At 42.3% G+C, this 20,038-nt stretch overlaps 1 protein-coding gene across 5 annotated transcripts in view; it reads right to left on the bottom strand.

Moving 5' to 3' along the window:
* Positions 1 to 20,038, bottom strand: part of LOC133514209 (RNA binding protein fox-1 homolog 3-like) — a 485,672-nt gene that overhangs the window by 423,426 nt on the left and 42,208 nt on the right. For all 5 annotated transcript variants that reach the window (XM_061845706.1, XM_061845705.1, XM_061845703.1 and 2 more), the window contains exon 3: positions 4,488 to 4,555. The gene's annotated coding sequence lies outside the window, so the exon portion shown is untranslated. The remainder of the gene's footprint in view (positions 1 to 4,487; positions 4,556 to 20,038) is intronic.

The raw sequence follows: 20,038 nt of genomic DNA on the forward strand, positions 1-20,038 counted from the left end.
CGATTAAGATGGAGGAAAAAACGACGAGATCCTCTAACGAGCTCTCCTGCTAAAGCGCACTAACACCTCTGGGGCTTAATTGCCTGGCAGGGAAAATTATCAGGTCTGCCCCTGTGCCAGGATTGGCCGACTACACCTGCCGGATGCGCTCACTCGCTTTCCTACATTGATCCGTGTAATCCCCTTGGGCCCGCCTCCTGCAGAGAACTTGGTCCTTCATCTTCTCTGGGAATGTCTCCCACTCGTTGAAGCTGTGCACCACAAATCCTCCAACTCAAAACTCGGGTCCAATCAGAAAAAGACAGTGCCATTGGGGGTTGAATGAAAAGATTTGATGCCCTACTTTCTGTAGGGGCTACCCCAGAGCCGGGCTTTTTTTTCTCAAGCGCTGAGTCATCACAACAGAAGAATAAATGCCTCCTTAAAATGCATCGAAGTCCCAAATTACATCATAGTTTTCAAAAATCATCATCATCATGATCACACTTGTCATTATCACCACTCATCACTGTCATCATGATCGTCCTTATCCAGTCATTGTGATTTCATGGGCACGATCGCGCTCGCATGCCATCGCACTCACAAATCTGCACAGTCGAGCACGAAAAATCGCGCGCATGAAATTAGTTACGAATAGAAAAACATAGACATTCTCAGCGCACATGAAAACCAATCCAGTGCAGTGAACCACAACCTGACTTTTTTTTTTTTCATCACGGAAGCACACCGTCTCCTGGTAGTTTACCTGACTCCGCCCTCCCTCGGATCTTAAAGGGTTACACTCATAATTACAAACATCATTCACAGTCTGGGCAATGTAGAGCAAAGAGTTAGACATGCTGCTTGTGTTTTCTCTCGATAATAATGGTAAAAGTAAAGAAAAAAAGAAGTGCTATTGGTTTAATGAATGTCGGGGTATGTGAATAATAGAAGAAGAAGTGGCAAAACTGGATGATCTTTTTTCTTCTTTGAGTAAAAAAGGTCTGGTATGAAGCCAAAGTAGAAAGTACAGTTTTACACCAAGAAAAACAGACAGGGATATCATTATGTGTTAAAAAAAAATGAAACAAAGTTGCAAGTGACCTTTTAAACTTATAGTTCATAGTTGGCTTGGTTTAGTGAGCAATGTATTTTTTTGTTTATTGACATTTTCATTGTAAGTTTGCAAAAACACAAAATTGTTCTTAGAAATGTTCTGATGGGAATGTAAATGCTCCAATCTGAATCTTTGAATGATGCATGTACAGTGAAGAAAATATGTATTTGAACACCCTGCTGTATTGCAAGTTCTCTCACTTATAAATCATGGAGGGGTCTGAAATTTCCATCATAGGTGCACATCCACTGTGAAAAAAGAAAAATCCAAAAATCACGATGTATGATATTTTAAACAATTTATTTGTGTGATACACCTGCAAATAAGTGTTTGATCACCTGAGAAAACCAATGTTAATATTTGGTACAGTAGATCTTTGCTTGCAATTACAGAGGTCAAAGTTTCCTTTAGTTGTTCACCAGGTTTGCACACACTGCAGGAGGGATTTTGGCCCACTCTTCCACACAGATCTTCTCTCGATCAGACAGGTTTCTGGCCTATCACTGAGAAACACAGCTCTAACCCTAACCCTTTCATTGTAGGTGCTGATCTAAAAAGAAAAATCCAGAAATCACAATCTATGATTTTTTTAATGATTTATTTGTGTAATATAGCTGCAAAAAAAGTATTTGAACACCTGTCCATCAGCTAGTTCTCTGACCCTCAAAGACCTGTTAGTCCGCCTTTAAAAGTCCACCTCCACTCAATGTATTATCCTGAACCAGATGCACTTGTGTGAGGTCATTAGCTGCATAAAGACACCTGTCCACCCCATACAATCAGTAAGACTCAAACTTGTAACATGGCCAAGACCAAACAGCTGTCCAAAGACACAAGAGACAAAATTGTACAACTCCCCACAGCTGGAAAGGGCTACGGAGAAATTTTCAAGCAGCTTGATGAAAAAATCTCCACTATTGGAGCAATCATTAGAAAATGGAGGAAGCTAAACATGATGGTCAATCTCAATCGGAGTGGAGCCAAATGCAAGATATAACCTCTTGATCCTTAGAAAGGTGAGGAATCAGCCCAGGACTACATGACAAGACTTGGTCAATGACCTGAAAAGAGCTGGGATCACCGTTTCCAAGGTGACTGTTGGTAATTCACTAAGACGTCATGGTTTGAAATCATGCATGGCACCGAAGGTTCCCCTGTTTAAACCAGGACATGTCAAGGCCCATCTAAAGTTTGGCAAGGACCATTTGGATGTTACAGAGGAGTCATGGGAGAAAGGTTTGTGGTCAGATGAGACCAAAATTGAACTTTTTGGTCATCATTGGCGGAAGATGAATGATGACTTTCATCCCAGAAACACCATCTCTACTGTGAAGCATGGGGGTGGTAGCATCATGCTTTGGGGGTCTTTTTCTTCACATGGAACAGGGCGACTGCACTGTATTAAGGAGAGGATGACCGCGGCCACTGCACTGTATTAAGGACAGGATGACCGCGGCCATGTATTGTGAGATTTTGGGGAACAACCTCTTTCCCTCAGTCAGAGCATTGAAGATGGGTCGTGGCTGGGTCTTTCAACATGACAATGACCCGAAGCACACAGCCATAAAAACCAAGGAGTGGCTTCGTAAGAAGCATATCAAGGCCTCGACAGTCTCCAGACCTAAACCCAATAGAAAATCTTTGGAGGGAGCTGAAACTCTGTGTTTCTCAGCGACAGCCCAGAAATCTGTCTGATCTAGAGAAGATCTGTGTGGAGGAGTGGGCCAAAATCCCTCCTGTCGTGTGTGTAAATCTGGTGAACAACTACAGGAAATGTTTGATTTCTGTAATTGCAAACAAAGGCTACTGTACCAAATAACATTGGTTTTCTCAGGTGTTCAAATACTTATTTGCAGCTGAATCACACAAATAAATTGTTAAAAAAAATCATACATTGTGATTTCGGGATTTTTCTTTTTTTAGATCACCTCTCTCACAGTGGACATGCACCTACGATGAAAATTTCAGACCCCTCCATGATTTCTTAATGGGAGAACTTCCAATATAGCAAGGTGTTCAAATATTTATTTTCTTCACTGTAACTTCAATGTATGACACTGATCTGACCACAGTGCATACATCTGATGTTGCTCACAATGGTCAAAGGGGCCGCTCACGGGCTGAGTGTGTTTGCTCAGACAGGTAAAAAATTAGAGGGAACATTGATCTTGACATTAATTTACGTGTTTATTTCATAAACCTTGGTAACAAAAGAAGCCTGATCGTAAACAATCAGTACTCACCCGAAAACAGGAAATGCAAGTTAACTGTACTGAGCCTCTTCCGAAGTGATGCCAAAAGCACAGTTTCCGAGCTCCTTCACTTACTTCATTTACTTTGAAAGTCATCAACATCATGAGCCATGTCAAAGGAAATTCAGTTACACTGAAAAGATTTCTGGGATATAACACAGGTAATTTTTCAGTATCTAACTATAATAAGTATGAGATTGTGATTTACTTTGACTGGTTCTAAATTCTAACGTTAGACTAGTCTGTCCATATATCTAAATGTGAATGGTCATTTTCTCCCGTAGTACCGTGTTATCTTGAAGTTGAAAACTTTTCCCCTCTCCATGCTTTTGGAAGATATAGATCATTTACTGCTAGCTTTCATCAATGGATTACAATGGATACCACCGTAATCTATCGTATCGTACCTGCGGGCATGACTGATAGACCACACCCATAACTTTATATCTGCGGGCATGACTGACCACACCCATACATTTTTCAAATGTGAGTGACTGCTTATCTCATTCTTGTCAATATCATCCCATACATGGTCATAATGTCATTTATTCTTGATCCAGACAGATTCTGATTGTCATTTTCCTCATCATTGTCATGGTCAGCTCCATCATCGTTATCATGATTTTCATCATCCCTATCATCATCATCGTCATCACCACATTCGTCATTATCATCTCCATAATTTCCATCTTTCAAATCATTGTCCTTATAATCGTCATTTCTGGCATCGGCATAATCGTCAGGTTTATCACCATTATCGTCAACATTTTCATAGATGTTGCTATCGTCATTATCTTGAGCTTCATAATTATTTGCTCCTATTGCTCCCAGAATTGTCATTATCATCATCAATGTTATCCTTCTAACAGTTATCATTATTTTGATCATCATTGTCTTTTTCATCAACTTCATCATCATCATCATCATCATCATTTCTATCGTCAACATCGTGGTACCCATCATCAACATGATCATGGTAACATTGCCATTATTATCTCCATCAACATCATCATCATCATCATGATTTTCAGCCTTATGCCAATCATCAGCACCGTAACCATTAACTGTGTTTTCATCACCTCCATCTGCATTCATCATCATTATTAGCACTTCTCTAAACACTTGATTTGACTTCCTACCTGTCTGAAGGTCCTCCTCTCAAATGTGTGGGACAGTACAGGAAGCAAGAAGTCGAATGCAGTTCTTTCTGTGAAGCACAAGATGATCAGATGGTAGCATTGTTGACGAAATGCACGGTGCTGCATGAAATGTTTTACTTGCGTGTGTAAGACCATCATGGATGTTATTCAAAAACATTTGTGCTCAGAACCATAATAGTTCCTCAAAGTTTACATCATCTGATTAAATGACATCTTAAAACCAACATATGACAACTTGTGATATTTTACCTCAGATATCTCAAGCATCGCATGGATAATGGGCAAAAATCAAGTGTTCTGGACAAAATGTTCGAAAACTAAAAAAAATGGTACAGTAGTTGTGACTTACGCACTTTTTTTTTACCTTTGGATTGTTTTTTTTCACCTCATCTCTCAAGTATCTCTTGTATAACATTTAAAAATCGATATGTTTCCTTCTCAGATATTACCTTACAAGCAATCCATATTTTTATTCATTTGTTGATGTGGTGAGGCTTTTTCAAGGTGACAGACCATTACAACCGCTCGCCTAGTGCTAAACAACACGCAGCACACTTATGCTTGTAAAAATTGTCAATAGCCATGTGTGTGTGCGTGTGGGTGTGTGAGACACAGAGGTTGAGAGGAAACATGGTGCGTAGACGCCTCGTAAAACATCCTGAGTGCGACTTAACGACCTTAACATGAGCAGGTACCCGAGGAAAGGGCCGTGAGGTTACGCGCACACACATGCACACAAGAAAGATGAGTAACAGGAAATGCGGACAGCTTACCGAGTACTACTGATAGACTGGAGATGTGCAAACAAATGCGGAAACACGCAAATACACACAAAACCAATGTAGACGTACATACACTAACAGATGCATACATGGACACACGCACACTAATGCATAGAATTGTACAAATAGAAACGTGTATACTGCACTGATGTATACACACAGAAGAATGTACAAAACAGGCACGCAGGCACAAAAATGTACTCACAGATGCACATATGTACAAACACACAAATGTACAGTCACACAGACCTAGACACATGGTCACATACACAAAAATGTATGCATACAAATGTACAAGTAGCAAGGACACACACACACACAAATGTACAGACACAAGCCCACGAAAACTGACACTAGGACAATTATGCCTTTTCATAGACAGATGCAAATAGTGACACATGCACACACTCGTATAGACAAACACACATTAACTCCAAGCATAAGAATATATACCGCATTACATATCCCAACATATCAAGATAACAAATAAAACTATGCCAGAACGGATTGATGAGGATTTTACATTACCCTCTAGTCAGACAATATTTTCGGTTTTCAAATGGTAAAGTACTAACATTCTGAACACTCGAACGCAGATTGCTAAAAAGTTTCCATGTTATGGTTCTGTGCGAGGACAAATGCTTGGCGACAGCTTGAATAGCACCATCATTAAGGGCATGTCTTCTGCCAGCTGCCGCCGACTCACCCTGCCAGATACAGACGCCCACCACTCCTTTGCACCTCCCCCACGTGGCATCATAACGGCATGTTTGTACTCCTGTGACATAATCCAGGTCCATTTATAGTTTAACAACCCTCTCATTGAGTTCTGCTCATTTTATTTCAGACTCCATACTCTCCATTTTGCTGCCGTATTCCCCTTTGCTCACTGCCCTCAGTCTCCTCATGAATAAAATGGGCTTCCACATGCCAAAAAGTAACTACGGGAGACTCTAGGTCTTAGCCTCTCTCTGGGCAGGTGCTGCAGTATGAACTCCAAAGTCTCCACTTGGCTGCAATGCTCTCTCTCTCTCTTTTTTTTTTTTTTTTTTTTTTACTGCCCTGAGTTTCCTTGTGCCTACAATGTGTCCTCTGTTGACCTATTCACCCGGTATGCGAACTGGTGGGAGTCGAAGTCGAGGAGGAGAAAGTCTCTGATGTGTTTGAGAACCAGCCTCTCAAAGCACTTCATGATGAAAGGTGTGAGAGCAACAGGGCGGTAGTCATTAAGGCGGGTTAACGATTTATTTTGGGGAATCGGAATGATTGTTCAAGATTTCAAGCAAGTGGTGATGACTGCTTGGGCCAATAAGAGGTTGAAGATCTTGCAGAAGATGATGCACAGCTCGGTGGGCACATGCTCCGAGCACCTTGCCTGGTACTCCATCCGGGTCAGCAGCCTTCCTGGAATTCATAGCCAGGAGCCTACTCCTCACACCGTGCTCCTATCCAGTTAGTGGAGAGCTACTGGAGCCTGGTGGGGAAGGGGGTGGGGGTTACTGCGGCAGCTGAGTGTCACTGGGGTGATTCAACGAAGAAGCTGTTGAGCTCCTCTACCGAAGATACGCTTTACTCCTGGTGTCACACCACAGGCTTTTAAGATTGTGAGGGTCTGCAGACCCTGCCAGAGCTCCCAATGTCTGTTGTTGGCAAAATGGGACTCCATCCTTCTCTTGTATGCCTTTTTGGCATTGTTGATCCCTTTTTAAAGTTCAGCTCGAGACATGTTGAAACAGCTCTATAACCTGACCTGAAGGCAGTGGTGCGTCCCTGAGGATTAAATGGACCTGGCTGGTCACCCAGGATTTCTGATTTGAGAAGCCCCTGATGCGTTTCTTCATACACACTGTTTCCAATATAATATATATAATCCATTACAGCCCCTGTGTCTCTGTCTGAGTCCTCGTGTTCAAATATGTTCCAGTCTTTGTCTTGGAAGCTGTCCTCAAGTTCACTGAGTAAAGACTTTGTAGAGGTTATTACATTGCTTGTGATGGGCCTGGATCTGCATTTGAGGGAGATGTAAGAAGGAATAAGCAACAGGGAAATGTGGGGGAGGGGTGGGGTTCTGTCGCTGTGCTTAATGTTAGTGGACACGTTGTCTAAAGTGTTTTGACCTCTTGTTGGACATTTAACATGCTGGTGGACCTTTGGGAGTACAGTATACAGTGTATAATATGAATGAACACTTTCGGGGTGGGCCCGCTGCTGTTCAATGACATTCACCAATACAGAAAGTGCAGCTTTAGCATTACCATCTGACGGAATGTTAACAACTCTGAGGATGGTTAATATTAGCTTAGGGTCTGGACACTGCAATGTTACACTTCACATTCACCATTTTTTTGCAGTGTTCCCTTTTTTTTACTGCCCTCAATCTACACATGAATACAATTTGCCACAAAACAGCAACAACTCTCCTTGTGATGCTAATACTAATGTTAGCTCAGGGGTGTTCAATGTGTTGTTGATGATCGATCAGTTGATGGCCGAGGCAGTTTTGGTCGATTGCGTGTCGCCAAAAAAAAAAAAAAAAGACATCCTATCATTCATCTCGTCGCTTGATTTAGCTGTGGCAGATACGTCGATTGCACACATATAAAGGCATGTTCTAGCAAGCTGGCCTCCTATTTACGGTCTTTCGCTTTCTCCACGGCAGTCACAGCAATGCGCATAAGACCCCCACCCCCCTGTCGGTAACCCTAAAAAAGCCTGGGCTACCCTGTGGTACGTCATCCTCTGGACACTGTAGTACAATCCACAATCTCCACTCTGTTGCAGTGATCCCCTTTTGCTGTTGTCCTTATAATACTCATGTATAAAAGATGCCCAACAGTAAGTCTAAAAAATACAACAAGGTTGCTGGTGATCAGTCTCTACTTTCATGCATCCTTTAGTCTCCTTGTGAAGAAAAAAAAAATATCTGTACATGCCATTAATCAAATCTGGCAGACCCTCTTCGGCTTCCAAACAATGCGTGCAACTACAAATTTTTTAATTTATTTTTTTAAAAATAGCGTCCTTGGGTCTTGCTTCCTTGTCACCTGCACAGGTGCACCATAAAAACCAGTTTGCTCACTTCCATGGTGACAAGGCTGGTAAGTGAACATTGAGGGATTACCATATTGTTTGCACCTCATCTTGTAGTGAGAACTTTTATGCAAATGAGACAATGAAATAGCTAAGAATTGTGTCCTTGTGTGTGTGCGTTTATGTGCGTGTGGGTGTGTTGTGTTTTCGTAGAGGAGACACAAATGCTAGATAAAGTCTGTGGATGGAAAAGTCAACCAAAGTGAGGCTTATGTGTGTGTCTGTGTCCATGCATATTAGAAACTCATTCTATCCCCTTTATTAGCATATCGAATGCTGACAATTAGTGAGCGCAAATGTAACTAGATAAACAAGATACATAAATGAAACCAGACCTTTGGCCATCTTAATGAGACAGAAGATAACCACCACCATCATCATCATCCGCATTATTTTTTATATAACTCGAATAGAGCCCAGTGGAAGGCAATCACGGCATCAATTTCCAGAGAGATTGTGCCTTATTATTGTTTTTACATGTCTGACGTACATTTTTCCAAGAGGAATATTCCACTCCTGAAAAAAATATTTTGGAAAAGAGCAACTATAGTTTAACAGACAGAAACAAATGGAAACTAAAAAAACAAAGTATAAATGAAATGGCTCAAGGAACTGAATTTTGACCCAACGTACATGTTTATGTAAACCAGTACTTAATTTGTTTTCAACCTTCCCACCCATAGGCCCGGAGAGTACGGCTTGATATACCGTTGTCTGTCTATTGTCCAAACCGCTTAGCCTCACAATGGTCTCAGGAGTGCCAAACTAACATTGGGCGAAAGGCGGGTTACACCCTGAACTGGTGGCCAGTTAGTCACAGGGCACATATCACCACCATCACCAAGCAGGGATTGATCCCACCCTGCCAGCACCACCAAAGACAGGCCACTACCACATCAGTGATGCTATATATCATTCTATATAAAGGATATTCTAATTTAATCCTGATAAACACTGAATATAAAAGAAAGATTGACTTACAATAAGGAATACTTGTATTATTTTTTCAGTCTTTAACAAAAGTGCATCAGAATCCCTGAAATGGAAAAAAATGGAAAATAGAAATGAATAAATAAATGATTTGCTTAGACTGTAAACCTTCTTGCCCGATGTATAAGAGCAACACACACTTTGTCAAACTTCCTTGTCTTAGCTTTCAAGTGACTTTCATGTGTTATACAGTCTTCATCTCTCTGCCTTTCTTTCCTTTCTTCTTCCGTGTTAAAAAAAATCCATGGTATTCTCCAAGTATGTTAATTGCCTTTAATGTTACAATAAACACTACTATGCCATAGAGGCAATACTCCGAGGGCAACATGAGCACCCCTGCAGCGGATGTGTAACTACAGTTCATTCTTGTACAGCAAATCATATTCTTCTGGGTCCCATCCCTACATTCCCTTGTATTCCTCTTTTTTATTGAATGCCTTGTTTGTTATACACAAAATGCCAAATTTAAACTGAAATCGTTAATTTTATATTTATTCATGCCTTGTCATATTATAAACAATATATAAAAATCTGGGACTGACTGGCAACCAGTTCAGGGTGTAGTCCGCCTAACGCCTGAAGTCAGATGGGATAGGTTCAAGCCTAGTGACCCTTGTGAGGATAAGTGGCTTGGAAAAGGAATGAATATATTTATTAAATTACTCAAAAGGACTGGAAATTTAAAGTGTAGGACTTGCCTGTTTTCAGCACAGTGGAGCAGCTGGAAAGTGTTGGCCTCACAGTTCTGAGGTCCCAGGTTCAATCCCGAAACCGCCTGTGTGGAGTTTGCATGTTCTCCCTGTGCCTGCATGGGTTTTCTCCTGGCACTCCGGTTTCCTCTCACATCCCAAAAACATGCAACCTTATTTGGACACTCTATATTATAATAGGTGTGATTGTGAGTGCAGTTGTTTGTCTCTATGTACCGTGCGATTGGCTGGCAATCAGTTCAGAAGTCCCCTGCCTTTGCCTGTTGATAGATGAGATAGGCTCCAGCACTCATGCGACCCTCGTGAGGATAAGCGGCTAAGAAAATGGATGGATGGATGGATGATGGATGGATGGATGGATGGATGGATGGATGGATGGACAGACGGACTTGCCTGTCTTAATTTAGGACTTGACATGCGACTTGAAGGCAAAGACTTGATTGCACCTCTGGTTTATGCTGTAGCTAAGCAGGAAATTAAAGTATGTTGTTCGGTCATCTGCTTCCCGTACACTATGTTTGCGCTCAATTCCAAGAAATCAGTGGTAAAAGCCAACGACAAAGCAAATAAGTTTGATTTGGACTATTTTAAAACTAACAATAACTCTGTGGATGTACAGAAAACTTTAAAGTTATGGCAATAAAAAGAGAAAGAAAACCAAACCTTATGAAACCTGGGGCATAAGAATACTGAGATTCTACTGTACTTCTGTGGAAGTTGATACAAGCCAAGGCTGAGGGGGTAAAAAAAAAAAAAAACTTGAAGATTGTTGGTATCAAGAGAAATACAGCAAATCCAAGGGAAAACAAAACTCAACTTGTCTGGTAAAATAAATTATTGAGCAATTGATACACAGCAAATGAAAAGTCAATTAAATCGGACTTTTTTGGACCTCCCATGATCTATTCCTGTTGCAGAAGCCTCGTGGCAACTCTCACTCACACTAACAACTTTATGCTTTGTGGCCGTTGCTGTGGCAATGAGCACCGAACACCATCACTTTCATTGCTGAGGTGAAAGGTCGCAGTGAGAATAACAACAATGAGCTATTTTAGCACTTGTCTACTTGGACGACAAACTTATTACCACACACACTCTCACGCCGTTGAATCCACCCAGCAATTAGCCTTCCCCCTCCAGAGAAAAGCAGCTCATATGCGCAGTTCTAAAGATGCTCTCATTAGATACATATATAGTTATAGAGGAGACAAAAAAAGGAAGTGAACAGTCAGTAATTCTAGCTCCAACTTCCACAAGCATATGGAAACATGCCAAATAGAACCAAAGCATACCACCACTGGCACTGAAACCCTGACAAAATGGTCATGAAAAATATACTATATGTCATCAGGTATTTACAGCAAAAACAAGTTCAAAAGTAAGGCGTACCAACCCAAACTAAACTGTACTGCTTGCTAGAAACTGCTACAAGATTTGGTGCAGTGGGGTAGCTCAAGATTGTCGTTAGCTCTATTGGCTGGTGTTTGTCAGTCTTAAACAGCATCATTAGGATAATTAGTTACCCTTCTTTGTTTTAAACAACACCGGAAAGCCCCGAGCGACAAAGCGACAGCAGAAAATGAGACAACGGGATTGGCTGTTAATTGTCTGCCTGCTGCGGCGCACACCCACGTAATGACACACATTAGTTAGTGTATGTTAGCACATGTTGACATCACGGGGTGGGGGGAGGGGCTCGAACAAATATCTATGGAGAACTGAAATCCATTATGATTTATTCTGAAATATTAGTGAGGAAAAGTGCTATTAAATCTCATGTATGCAGTGAAAGTATCTGGTATAAGTGATGTGTGGTCGCACAGGGCGGTTTTGGCAGGTGAGTGGGTGTCAAAGGGGAGCTTGGATGCCACAAGCAACACTGTGTACACATACACATTGACATGCACACACAAACACACACACACAGCCCAAAGAGGCGAGCGGGTTCAGTTCTATTCCTCCTGAAGTCCACAATGATCTCTCTCGATTGTTTTAGTGTTAAGTTTCAGATTGTTGTCTGAACACTAGGTCGTAAGCTTCTGTACATCTTCTCTGCAGGCTGCCTCATCTCCATTTCCAAATCAGCCAATTCATGTCATGTCATCAGCGAATTTGACAATATTATTTTTGTGGACATGGGTTGCAGGAGAAGCTATGAAGACAGTATGTAAATGGGCTGAGCACGCAGCCTTGTGGTGAGCCAATACTAAGCATAGGGATGGAGGAGCCATTTCTCACAGTCTGGGGTCTATTAGTCAAGGAGTCCTTGATCCCAAGATGTCCAGTTTAATCATCTGAATGATTGTGTTAAAAGGCCGAGCTATAATCCACAAAGAGCATCCGAGTGCAGCTCTGCGGGCGTTCCAGGTGACTCAACACAGCATGCGGAGCTATGCCGATGACGTCACTCTGTTGATGTATTCGCCTGGTACACAAACTGGCAAGAGTCGAAGTTTGGGTGGGTGGATGTTTGGGGGTGGGGCGGTAGTCTTTGATGTACTTGAGAACCAGCCTCTCAATGCACTTAATGATGACGCGTATGAGGCAACAGAGTGACAAGTCATTGACGCTAGATAAGGATTTCTTTTTGGGGATGGGACCGATTGTCGTGGATTTCAAGCAAATGGTGATGACTGCTTGGGCCAGTGAGAGGTTGAAGATCTTCTAGAAAATGCTGGACAGCTGGTGGACACAGGCTCTGAGCACCAGGTTGTTACAGTCTTTGTGGTGGGCCTGGTTTCGTGTCTGACACAAATATATGAAGGGATGAGGAGCAGGGAGATGTGATCTGACTCACCTATCTGGGAAAGGGGTGAGTTTCTCTAGTCATTCTTGATGTTGGAGTGCATATGGTCCTAAGACTTAGGACCCAAGTATTTCCACCCATGTTGGACATTTAACATGCTGGTGGAACTTCGAGAGTACAGTCTTCAGGTTGCTCATTTATCACGTTCAACAATACAGAGGGCGCAACTAGCGTTAGAGTCTGGTGGGATGTAAACAAACTGTGATGATGACTACAGTTAGCTCCCTCAGGATGTAAAAGGGTCAGCATTAAAAAGACGTACTCAATGACAGGTGAACAGTGTCTCTCAATAACCACGCTGTTGTTGCACCAGCCTTCATGCATGTACAAGGAGAGCTCCACACCTCTGCTTTTACCGGGGTTTTCAGCCTGATCCCAGTGGTGCAGGGTAAGGCCTGCTAGTTCAACGCTAGCATCGTGAATTTTTGGGGGGAAGCCTGGTCTCTGTTAAGGAGACAGTAGTCACCAACAAAGCCATTAGCTGCAAGTTGTAATTCAAGCTCGTCCACTTTGTTGCCAATGAATTGGCCATTGGTAAGGTACATGGTTGGAAGAGGTGCCCTGTGAGGGTCATTCGTAAGCCTGAAAAGGTAGCTAAACCAATGGCCCTGCTTTTTTTTCCTCTCCCTTTCCTGATGCACCACTTTGCTGGCCCGACAACAATCTACAGTGAGCCTGGCGGTCTCACTATCTTGTCTGGAATGTGTTTGTGGTGAAAGCGCTTGAATCTGCTTTGTGTTGGTATCCCAAGTCCAAATGTTCCTGGCAGGTGTAGCAGTGTAGCGGTGAGGCATACGTGAGCAAAGTGTAAAAAAAAAAAAAAAAAAAAAAAACAGGACAAAATACGAATACAAGCACTGATAGGGAGAGCCAAAAGTCGACGCATTTGTGCACACCATCATCATTGTGACGATCATCACCGGTTACCAGTTGTTACGGATCTTGGTAACTAGTAACATATGGCTAAGTAGACTAGCCTAAAGAATAAAAATGTAACAAAAAGCAGCTAGTGTGCCTAAAGGAATGACTAGCGTTACAAAGCAAAGGCCACAGATAGAAGAAATAGAGACGCTAGTGGAGAATTATTTAGCTGTGATTTCGGCACAAGACGACTTCTTCCTTCCCTCTCGAGTCCCTCTGATGCCATTGTCCCACAACCAAAAAGGGCAAATGATACACTTTAAAGTGTATGCATTTTTTAAATTGCTTAAATACAGGTTGTACATGTTATTACATAAATAGGAATTCAAATGTGAATTTACTGGGAAAGGATTAAACTCATTTACATTATTTCCTATGAAAAACATTTTTGAGGTTGAACAAATAAAAACTGAACACAGAATGAATTATGTTCGAACTCAGTGGTTCCACTTTGTGTGTGTGTGTGTGTGTGTGGTGTGTGTGTGTGTTTGTGCATGCTATAACAGAAAAAGGACATAGATGCAGAAATATATAAATACACTACACACACACAAAACATCCATTGAAATATAAACTTATGACACCATCTCGTAACATCAATGCAGTGTGTGTGCGCGAGTGTGTGCATGTGCGCGCGTGTATATTATAAATAATTGTCTTGGCCCACTAAAGCATGACAGGAACGGAATGGGCTGGCGGCTGGCGGCGACCATTCATCATGTGGCAGTGGCGTCATGCAAATGGCGCTAAGTGATTTTCTGTCTAATGACAAGTGGGCGTCACCTCAAACATTCCGACACCCGCCGTCAACCTGCGTTAGCTGCAAACATAGACGCGGGTCGCCAACACTTACAACCACAAATGTCAACAAGGCAGGGGGGGTGTTGTTCTGCTAAGCTAAATAGCATCAGCAGTACCATCGGGGCGTAATAATAGCAACTCTCCCACTGGTCCCCTGACTCTGACTAGCAACAACTCTTTGTCTACATTTGCTCTAATATCGAGTCAGTAGTTGCCATTTACAGGGAAGATCCAGTTAGTGAAGTAGAATTAGGATTTCACATTGGTACCCAGCCATTTTCAGTCTGTCACTTGTCAGTCTGCACAGACACCACGGGGCATTGCCAGCAGCGACGTACACTTGATTGACAGCTGTGTCTCGACAGGTATCAACATCATCTGCAACGGAGGTGATTCCACCCCTGCGACACTCCATAGTCTCCACTTTGCTGCAGAGCTCCCGTTTTCTCACTGGGTTATGAATAAAATGTGGCTTCACATGGAGTAAGTAAATCAACAAAAATAACTTCTCCTGTTGCCTCTGGATGCTGCATTTTTCTCCATAGTCAGCAATTTGCTGCTGTTTTGTTGCTGTGCTTAATTTCCTCATGAAAATCATCTACCCCTATGTTGTCCTATCACATTAAATTTTTGTGCAGAGCAATTTAAAGTCTGCAATTAATCCATGTTTTTGGGATGTGGGAGGAAACCGGAGTGCCCAGAGAAAACCCACACAGGCACGGGGAGAACATGGAAACTTCACACAGGCGGGGTCGGGATTTGAACCCCACTCCTCAGAACTGTGAGGGAGAGACTCTAACCTTTGGTTCCACTGTGCAAGCCCACATCAAATTTAGATGGCAAACTTGGACTTACAGCAATAGAGATCATTAACATGATACAGTATATATACGTTCTATATGGTGTATTTTATTCATTTCATGTATATTATATACATTTTGTTATATAGTTTATATATTGAACACATCTGGTATGATATACTGATATGCTGTATACTGATGTATTTTGAATATTTGATTTATTGGGCTGTTGTGGCAAAATCTTTTTCTGACCCCATAAGCACAGAGATCTTGTCTGTGGATTTTATTACAAAAACAAAGTAAAGGCTTTGTAAAGAGAGGAAAATGTACATCTTACGAGTTGTCACCCCTTCCTTAAGATCAGACTAAAATTGCTCTTATTTTATTAAAGTGAGTGAGAAAGATAAAGAAAAACATATGTCCAGCTGTATCCACACGGAGCAGTTAGGAACAATATCACATGAGGAACAGCCGGACCGGGAGAACTAGAATTCCACAACAGGACAAAACCTGTGAAAATTCTAGGTAGAACTCATATTAGGTAAATATGTAAAAGAAATCTGCCAACGCATGACATTCATTCATTTTCCGTACCAGTTACCCTCACTAGGGTCACAGGTGTGCTGGCAGCTATTCCAGCTGACTACGTGGGAGAGGCAGAGTACACCCCAAAATGGTCACCAGGCAATTACAGGGGACACAGACAACCATTCAAACTAACATTCACACCTACGGCCAAATTAAATTTTAGTTAAACTATCACACGTTTTTGGATGTGGGAAGAAACCAGAGCACCTGGAGAAAAGCCAGACTGACACGAGGAGAACATCCAAACTCCACACAAGTGAGGGCAGATTTGAACATTTACCTCACAGTTCTGAGGATCCATCTTCAAATCCAGCTTCGCCTGTGTGGAGTTTGTATCTTCATCGAGTGCCAGCGTGTGTTTTCTCTGGGTACTCCGGTTTCATTTTAAATAAATAACATCTTTTACATTTTGGATCTGATGCATATGAATGTTTATTTGACTTAATGTATTTAACTAATTGAACAATTTGTACAGTATATTTTTGTGTTGAACATTTGATTGACTGGATATCGTGGATGCTTCCACAAGGAGGTCAAGATGTTGGAACGCCAGGGACATGGCAGCTAAAACCAAACCCGCCAGAGCAATGCCCAACGGCGCCCTCTCTGATGGGACTTACGACGAGGGAACCACGCTCCGATATGGGGCGGGCAAATCTCAGCGCAGCACTGGCAGACAGGAAGACAAGCGCACGGCGAGAACCCGGAGGGCTCTCTCACTGTGTAGTTACCATGGAAACAGATGTGTGACCTACAGTATCAGTAACTTTAATTCCTTAACTGGTCTGATACACAAGGTGTATCACATCAAATATGAACTATATTTGAGCTGCTTCTGTGCTCCGGGCATGTCACTACAACAATTTATTTGCCTGTACCTTTTAAGCAGAAGTCGACCAAGTGAAAAATTGTCATGTTTCTCATATGCACTCTAATGACTTCTTTGTAGTCTATTTTCTGTATGAAAAAGAGAAAAAAAATGTACTGAGCACAGATGCACTAAATGTAGTAAACGTCATCTGACTTAAATGGCCACACGAAAGTTTCATTTTCATGGAAAGCAGAAGAAAGGTCAATTTGAAAGACCGGTCTGTGCCAAGATGGGCGTACCAGAGCAACAAGGGTGTGTCCTTCGACATCCGACCAGTGTATGTGACAATTTTGTGACTCATTTCAATTTATATGGCGAATCCTGTATGTAGACCACCATGGGGATGATGATACTAATAATAAATCATCAACATAGTAATAATACAGCCAATGAATTGATTTCAACAATGGTAATGGGGTACTGAACCCTCTGATCCAGGCTGTTCGGCCCCTGTATGACCTGTGTCAGAGGTTGGTCTGCATTGCCTGCAGTAAGTCGGACTTGTTCCCAGTGAGAGTTGGACTTCGCTAATGCTTCCTTTTGTCACAAATTCTGTTCATAACTTTTATGGACAGATTTTCTTGGTGGAGCTGAGGCATAGGGGGGTCGGGTTAATTGGCCTCAGATTGCATCTCTGCTCTTTGCATATGATGTGGTTCTCCTGGCTTCATCAAGCTGTGATCTCCAACTCCCACTGGAGTGTTTCGCAGCAGAGTCTGAAGCCGCAACAAGTGGATCGATGCAGCGTTTGCATTGATGCAGGCTTTGTATGGGTTCATTGTGGTGATAAAGGAGAGGAGTCGAAAGGAGAAGCTCTCAATTTATCGGTCAAGCTACATTCTTACCTTTATCTATAAGGTCACGAGCGATGGGTCATGACCGAAAGAACAAGATTCTGGATACAAACGGCTGAAATGAGATTCCTCAGTAGGGTATCCTGGCACTCTCTTAGTGATAGGGTGAGGAGCTTTTTCATTCGGGATGGGCTCAGAGTCGAGCCACTTGTCCTCCACATTGAGAGGAGCCAGATGAGGTGGCTGGGAAACTGATTCAGATGCCTTCCGAGACAACCCCGGAAACTCTGGAGAGACTGAGCCTCTAGGCTGTACTGGGAATGCCCCAGGATCCTTCGTGGAGAGTTGGATGAAGTGGCTGGGGAAAGAGAAGTTCAGGCGTTGCTGCTAAAGCTGTAACCTGACTCGGATAAGCAGTAGAAGACGGATGGATGGACGGATGGACAGATGGATGGCAAATGCTCTGAATCATTTCATTGAATGTATTACTCCTACTATGGTAATTATTTTTAGAAGGATCACCCCCCCCCCATGGTGGTTCGCTTGCAATTCTTTATAAACGTAATTTGCATATTTCGGCCTATTAGACTCATCTTTCAACTGCTCAAAGACTATCACTGCACCTTAACTACTCTACACCACAACACATCACGATAGACCATGACATATCCCAATACACAACCATACACTAAAACACTATATTTCACAATAAACCAGTGTTGACCGCAATAGACCGTGATAGACCACAATGCTCAACAGCAGACCATGTTACTCTAGGCTTCAAGCAGATGCTGGACCATGTGTATCACTGTATGAAATCCTCTGGTATCTCATTAAAATTGAAGTTGCTTTTTGATAAAATCAGATGGACCAGTGGACCAGTCTGATATACAATAAACCATTTGCCTCACAACCACAAGCACCAAGAGTCAATGAAATACCACCCTGCAACTAAGACATAGTAATAGTATCTCGCGCTTGGCTGTACTTGGAAGACAGCATCTTGGAATGAAGACATTTGTAGGACTCCCTCTGAAAGGGTTGGTGGATCCATACGACTGTTCTTGCTTACCATGATGCAAAAATTACTTGCGTGTGAGGAGCGCGTCATCAGTGACAGCGGATCAGAACACTCGCAGTGCCTGAGGTACCTGCCGGAATTTTGACACCCCCTCACCAGCACCCGCCTCCTCCTTCTCGCTCCTTCCATCTACCGCCTTGGCTCCTTCCCAAGCAACAGATTGGTGCTGTCGCTGGAGTAACGGCTCACAGATGGAGCGGCGCGGCTCGCCGAGGACGCCTGACAGGATCAATCCCGGGGCTCGTTCGCTCGCAGTCAATTAAGCCGTGTTAGTTTTGACAGGAGCCACGGGCCAAATAACAGCCGTCAGCGTCAGCATGCGAAAATATTGTGACCAAACACTGCGAGAAGGAGGGAAAAAAATAAAAACAGATGCTCCCATGTAGCGTTTGTGAGGAGGACGAGGAGGGAGGTTGATGCGGAGTGACTGGCCGACCTGTCCAACACTTTAATTAGTTGAACATAACGCGCCCTCAGGCCATTTTGTCCGAGCCCAAATGAGCTCTAATCACCAACTTCATCGATTGTGAAAGCCATATTTAGTCCATCTGCTGCCACATCAGGGGTGTGGAAACTTTTGGGCTCAAGGGTCATATCTGGTGTTCAACACTGGTGGAATGTAATTAAGAGCTAAAGTCTTATTAAACAAGGACATGCCTTGACTTACCAGTTAAAATTTGTTCTGTATTTGTTCTGTGACTGCACTCTTTCCTTGGTGTGATGTCAGTGCGGCTGAGTGTCTCTAGGTGCCCTGCGATTGGCTGGCAACCGGTTCAGGGTGTACCCCACCTGCTGCCCGCTGACAGCACTCTCCACGACCCTCATGAGAATAAGAGGCAAATAAAATGTATATATATATATTATATATATATATATATATATATATATATATATACACACATTCATGCATGATGTGACTTTTTTTTAACAGAAAAGTATACTTTTGTATTGTATTTTAGAAAAAATATACAGCTCTACCATTTATAGATAAATTACAGTAATCCCTCAGTGCATCGCATATTTCCGATATTTTCTTTTGGTAGCCAGTGCTTATATCACAGAACACTGTTTGTCATCGATGGTCAGTCAAAATACTCTATTATTCAGTATAGGTAACTCTACTTTTTAAAACAGGTGGTGAATGACCGAAACATAAATACTGGACAAAAGTATTTGGACAATTCTGATTCTTGTTTCCCCTAAGGTCTTTCATGTACCCTTTTATCAGTCTGCTCACTTGAACGTAAAACACATACAAATGGGTCCAAGACCATAAAGGAAGAGGACTTTTCAAAG

Source organism: Syngnathoides biaculeatus, chromosome 16, assembly GCF_019802595.1.
Source record: "Syngnathoides biaculeatus isolate LvHL_M chromosome 16, ASM1980259v1, whole genome shotgun sequence".
In the NCBI taxonomy this organism is placed as follows: Eukaryota; Metazoa; Chordata; class Actinopteri; order Syngnathiformes; family Syngnathidae; genus Syngnathoides; species Syngnathoides biaculeatus.